The following is a 6,122-nucleotide window of genomic DNA, read 5'->3' as shown; positions in this document are numbered from 1 at the left end:
GGGGTCGTTCCGGGGTGGGGTGGCGTGGGGGCCGACGGACGGGGCACTCAGGGGTCTGACCAGGAGGCTGCCGCGGGGAGGGAGCTGCGGCGCCGCCGTCTTTACACGTCTTTAGTCGACGGCGCTGGAGCCCTGTGGTACCGGTGGCCCCCATCGGAGCGCGCGGCCCGCAGCCTGACTGGATAACGCGTCATGACAGATAGTCCACGTCACTGGAACAAGGAACAGAAGAACCCGGAAGGAGCGGAGCACGCGGATGCTCAGCTGTCCACCTCTGACCCCAGAGACGAGGGGCGCGCGAGGCCAGCTGACCCCAGAGACGAGGGGGGCACGAGGCCGACGTCAACAGCTGACCCCAGAGACGAGGGGCGCGCGGCGCGAGGCCAGCTGACCCCAGAGACGAGGGGCGCGCGAGGCCAGCTGACCCCAGAGACGAGGGGGGGCACGAGTCCGACGTCAACAGCTGACCCCAGAGAGGAGGGGCGCGCGAGGCCCACGCCACCGCGTTCATGCAGGCGCGCAGCTGACGCGGGTACGTGCGGAGCTGGAGGGGGGCCGGGAGGGGTCAGACTCCATCACCATGGGGGGGGGGGGTTCTTTTTTTTAAAAAAAATGTATATAATGTGATTTTCTATAGCGCGAACTTTGCCCGATGGTGTCAGAGCGCTTTACAAAAGAACCAGGTTCAAAACATAAGGACTTAGGAATGCATACGTTACATAAAGGATACAAACAGGAAAACATTGCCAATGTACAAGTTGTAAAGTCACTCAAAGAAGGGATACAAATGGATAAACTCTAAGAGACACATAGGAATGGTAGAGAGTACAAAGGTCTATAGCATATACTAGTGATTGGAGTTCTCTCTGTATGCATATATATACACATAGCAGATTTTCTCAGGTCAAGACCCCAAAAAAAACGACAACCAAGAGAGCAGAGTGCCATTAAGTGGGGTGGGGTGGGGGGGGGGGGCACAGTCACAGCACCAAGGGAGGGAGGGATACAAGGGTATGGAGAAAAGGCAAATCAGAGGATCATCAAGGGGGAAATGAGAGAAAAGGGTAAAGGGCGAGTGAATGGACAAGATGGCGGGCGAGGTGGGTGGGGGTGGACACCAGTTGCTTGAGTCCCAGGTTAGCGAGGTTGTCCAGCAGGGTGGTGGTGTTGCGGTCGTTGTTGTTCTCCAGGTGGAAGTTGAGGTCCCCCAGGAGGATGTAGTCAGCGGAGGGGAGGGCATGCGGGCTGACGAAGTCGGCGATGTCCTCGCTGAATTGTGTGCGTGGTCCAGGGGGTCGGTAGATCAGGGTGCCTCTGAGGGTGGTGTTCGGGTTGGTGTGGATCTGGAAATGCAGGTGTTCGGCGGTGGTCAGGGTGTTGTCGGTGCTGGTCGTGAGACGGATGGTGTTCTTGTGGATGATGGCGATGCCTCCTCCCATCTGGTTGGCGTTGCGGTCCCTCCGGACGATCTTGTAGCCCTCTGGCATAGCGATGGCGATGTCGGGAGCTGATGTGGCGTTCATCCAGGTCTCCGTGAGGAAGGCAACGTCAGGGGCTGTGGCGTCTAGCAGGTTCCAGAGTTCGATGGCATGTCTGTGGACGGAGCGGGTGTTGAGCAGGATGCACTTGAGGTGGGTGCTGCTGGTGTTCGGCTTGGCGGGTGCTGGTGTGAGGCAGGTCCGGATGCAGGTGAATTTGCAGGCGTGGCAGCTGAAAGGTCCGTGGGTGCGTCGTGGTGTGGCTTGATGGCAATCTGGGAGTCGGCCGGAGTTGAGAGCGATGAGGGTGGCGGCGGAGTACGTCAGGCGGGTCGGTCGGGGTCTTCGGGGGCCAGGGGTCCTGGCGCTGGTCGCGATCCGGTCGCGGACGGGCGCAGACGGGCTTACCTTCGGCGCACAATCGGCGCGCCCGCTGCGCGTGACCGCTGCGCGTTCGCACGGTCGCCATATAAAGGCGAAGTGCGCGGGTGGGCGGAGCAGCTGGGAGGCGGGAGCGGGGAGGGAACAGAAGGAAAAAAGGGGCGGGGTCTGCGGTGGTGGCGGGAAGCGGGGAGCGGGGAGGGAAGACGGAGGGCGGCGAGGTAGGCGGCCAAACAGGAAGGACACAAGCTGAAAAAAGCTGAAAAATAAACAGGCACTAATGGAAAAAAAACGCTAACACGGGCAAGAAATGCAGTATAATACAAAACAGTATGACAAGCACAAATGTCGGACAAAACAAAATAAAAACAAACGACAACAGAGTCAGCCGGCGGCGAGGCAGGCAGCGCGGCAGGGACAAGGCTAAGGGGCACACGCAGCAGCTGGTGGCCGTGCGGCGCGGGGGTGTCCCACAAGTGGGTCACACTTACCTGTGTCGCACGGTCGCCATTTAAAGGCCAAGTGCGCGGGTGGGCGGAGCAGCTGGGAGGCGGGAGCGGGGAGGGAACAGAAGGAAAAAAGGGGTGGGGTCTGCGGTGGTGGCGGGAAGCGGGGAGGGAAGACGGAGGGCGGCGAGGTAGGCGGCCAAACAGGAAGGACACAAGCTGAAAAAAGCTGAAAAATAAACAGGCACTAATGGAAAAAAAACGCTAACACGGGCAAGAAATGCAGTATAATACAAAACAGTATGACAAGCACAAATGTCGGACAAAACAAAATAAAAACAAACGACAACAGAGTCAGCAGGCAGCGCGGCAGGGACAAGGCTAAGGGGCACACGCAGCAGCTGGTGGCCGTGCGGCACGGGGGTGTCCCACAAGTGGGTCATTGTGCCCATGTATGATTTATTCTAAGTATAGGAAAACACAGAAATTGGTGTACTCCCAACAGAACCACTGTTGTGTCCATCCTTGCGGCCCCTGCAGAACATAGAATACCCCGGGTTGTCCAGGCTCTCTGCGATCTTGTTCCCGTGCCCCTTGCAGCTGGGCCGGATCGGGTGCTGCCTTCCCCACCATCCCTGTGTTAGTCCCTATTACTTTCAAAGGTCCCTGTCCTCCCCTATTACCAATACCGCTTCAGTTTCTGGCTGCCGGAGCTAGCAGCGAGAGCCTTCAAATACAGCCTTCCACCCAGAGTTAAGAGACTCATGGGTCGGTATGAGGCCCAGGATCCGTGCCCTGCTTTGGTATAATAAATGAAATAAGAGCTTCACTCGGAGATGCAGTGACCCCCCCCCCCTAGAAACAGCCATATGTTTAAAATATACACTTAATGTGCAGTGAGTTCAGATTAAGAGAATCATGGATCGCTGTGAGCCACAGGATCCGTGCCCTGCTTTGGTATAATAACTGAAACAAGAGCTTCACTCTGAAATGCAGTGACCACCCCCAGAGACAGCCATATGTTTAAAATAGACACAAAATCTTGATGTTAAGATCACCAACACCAATACAGGGTTTGAAACAAGTTTGTTCTGCAAAAAAACCGACAGGAACAACACTGTACATTATTCGAGTTTCCACCCTCAACCACTCAAAAATCATCTACCATACAGTCAACTCATTCGAGCCAAAAGAATAACTTCTGATCCCAATAAATTCAATGAAGAGGCAAACATTATAATATCACGCTTTAAAGCCCGAGGGTATACGAACCAGATCCTTGAGCAGGCCAAACAACGATGTGCAACCAAATCTAGACACGATTTACTGAGCATTACAACTACGTCCAAAACCGATGTCATCACTATGGCTTCTAAATATTCCACAGCCAGCCGTAAGTTCAAACAAATCATCAAAAAACACTGGGACATTCTCAGAGTTGAACCTGACTTCAACAAAATCTTCGAGACAGAACCCATCTTTGCTTACTCCCGAGCCAAAAATTTGGGGAAACTTATCAAACATCCTAAAGTCACGTGCCAAATATTCAAAGGAACTATTCCATGTTGGAACTGTAATCACTGCAACAGTGCCATAAAAGGCACAACTGTTAACCATCCTATGAAAGGGCATCAAATAAAGATCAGAGCCACGGCTACGTGTGACACATCCAACGTAATTTATATGTTGAAGTGCCCATGCGGCAAAATTTATGTTGGACAAACCGAGAGAAAACTCAAAATAAGACTCACGGAACATAAGTCTAACATAAGAACTAAACAAACTAAATCAACAATAGCACAACATTTTCTTGAAGCAGGTCATGGCATCAGCCAATTGCGCTTTTGCGCATTGGAAACCGTCACTAAGGAACCAGGCAAAGACAATCACAATGAACTTCTGAGACATGAAAATTATTGGATTTTCACACTGTCCAGCATGAAACCACACGGACTCAATGATCGAGTGGAATATTCTTGTTATTTGTAATCCTCGTTTGGGTAGCTCCTGAGTGCGACTATTGGTTAGCCCTGTGTGTTTTACTTTTATTTATGTTCTATCCATTTTCTGTGTAGCAACTATGCTTACACATGCATCGCTTTGTTTATTTGCCTTTCGGTTTATCTTATATATCATATTGTCTGCATTAACTCCTTTTTTTACACGTAGCAGTGTTTTTTTTGCCTGACACTCGCGATTGTTATTGCTTATTGTCACTTGGTTTCCTGTTTCTTTTCCCATTGCAATATGTCCATTCCTTCGTTACATATCCAGCACAGATCTCTTTTCCGAGTCCTTTTTTCCTTTCTGATTAGCCTTCACTTCACCGCATTACCGTCAGCGCCACCCGTAACCTAGCAACCACTAACCTTTAACTACTTCCGGGATTTAGCTAAACGCCCTGACCCGGCAGACGACTGCGGTACCTTCACAAATCCTGTCCGTGCACGCCACGGTAAGCTTTTCATTAACTCTCACCCGTTAACTTTAGTTCACGGAAAAACGGCATGTTGTCAGCTTAAACTTCATTTCTTACCCGCATGTTTTTACTCGCGTTCACGTTATCTCACGGTTAGTATTCCGCCATCGTTCTTTCACTTAGTCACGAACCTATTCACTGGTTATCTGGCACCCGTGTTTTTAAATTGAACCGTACACCACTTTTTTCACCGCTATTCTTTCACCTGCACCCCTTTACCGATTTTTTTCATTTTCCAATCACTTCACTGTGATGTATCAGAAACGAAGATCGTTTTCTTAAACACACCCCGTTTTTCTTCTTCATTGACAGATATTTATCCCCTGGAAGAAGGCATCCACGTTATGCCGAAATGCATTGGGATTTATATGAGTGCATTTTGTAAAAATGAAAGATTCTTTTGAACTAAAGATTTTCTTGTGAATACAACAAGATGGAACAATAAAAACAAGCATTTCTAAAAACACGACTTTCACATCGTTTATATTGGTGTAACCTTCATAAAAGGACTATTGAGGAGCCCAGGGGACACTTCTCACTACACGAGCAGTGCTACCTTCAGCATTTCTTACGCCCCCTGTCGGAGGGTGATACTCCGGAGCACCTTACAAACTTTAAAACTATCAAAAACAACGCTGTGCGTCCATCAATACCCCTTTGATACACCCCCAGAGACAGCCATATGTTTAAAATAGACACAAAATGTGTAGTGAGTTCAGATTAAGAGAGTCCTGGGTCCGACAACTACATTAGCCTCACCTCCCCCTCCCCCATTATCACCAACTAAATTTTTTACTCCAAACGCCCCTCCAAATGGAAGAGCATCTTCCTTCAACACCTCCCACTCTCTAAAATACCCAAAATTCCACATGCATCCAAACTATCCACCACTCCCTCCCCAGCTTTTCTTGGTAATGTTAATATCTCCATCTACAAAACAGGTAACGTCTTCATACAAGCCATCCCATCTTGCCATCTTCGAACTCCACTTCTGCACTATGTCTCTCCTCCTCAAGCACTCGGCATCTAACACTCCACCTCCCCATACGAATAGCACCCCTAACACCTCCCCCCCTGCTCCACCTCCACTCTTTACTACCCAAGTAACACTGACACCCAACAATGGACCTCACTATCTCCCTCCTGGGACCTCTCTACTGAAAATGACATCATCCATCCCCAATCACTTACCTCACATCGCCCTCCTATCTCCCTCTCCCCCACCCCCTTGAACTCCCTCACTTCGAACTCCTTGAGAAATGATTGCCCCCACTCCCAATCACCCACCTACCTCTCCGCTCCCATGACCCCATCTACCCTTGACCCGCCAAAAGCCCT

At 50.7% G+C, this 6,122-nt stretch overlaps 1 pseudogene across 1 annotated transcript in view; it reads left to right on the top strand.

Moving 5' to 3' along the window:
• The first annotated feature begins 211 nt into the window (after positions 1 to 211).
• Positions 212 to 6,122, top strand: part of LOC147737633 (uncharacterized) — an 81,712-nt pseudogene continuing 75,801 nt past the window's right edge. The window contains exon 1 of the transcript XR_015300155.1: positions 212 to 532. The product of XR_015300155.1 is annotated as an uncharacterized LOC147737633 (transcript). The remainder of the gene's footprint in view (positions 533 to 6,122) is intronic.

Source organism: Lissotriton vulgaris, chromosome 1_1 (assembly GCF_964263255.1).
Source record: "Lissotriton vulgaris chromosome 1_1, aLisVul1.2, whole genome shotgun sequence".
NCBI lineage: Eukaryota > Metazoa > Chordata > Amphibia > Caudata > Salamandridae > Lissotriton > Lissotriton vulgaris.
Note: the sequence above shows the minus strand (reverse complement) of the source record. Positions and strands in the feature narration are given on the sequence as shown.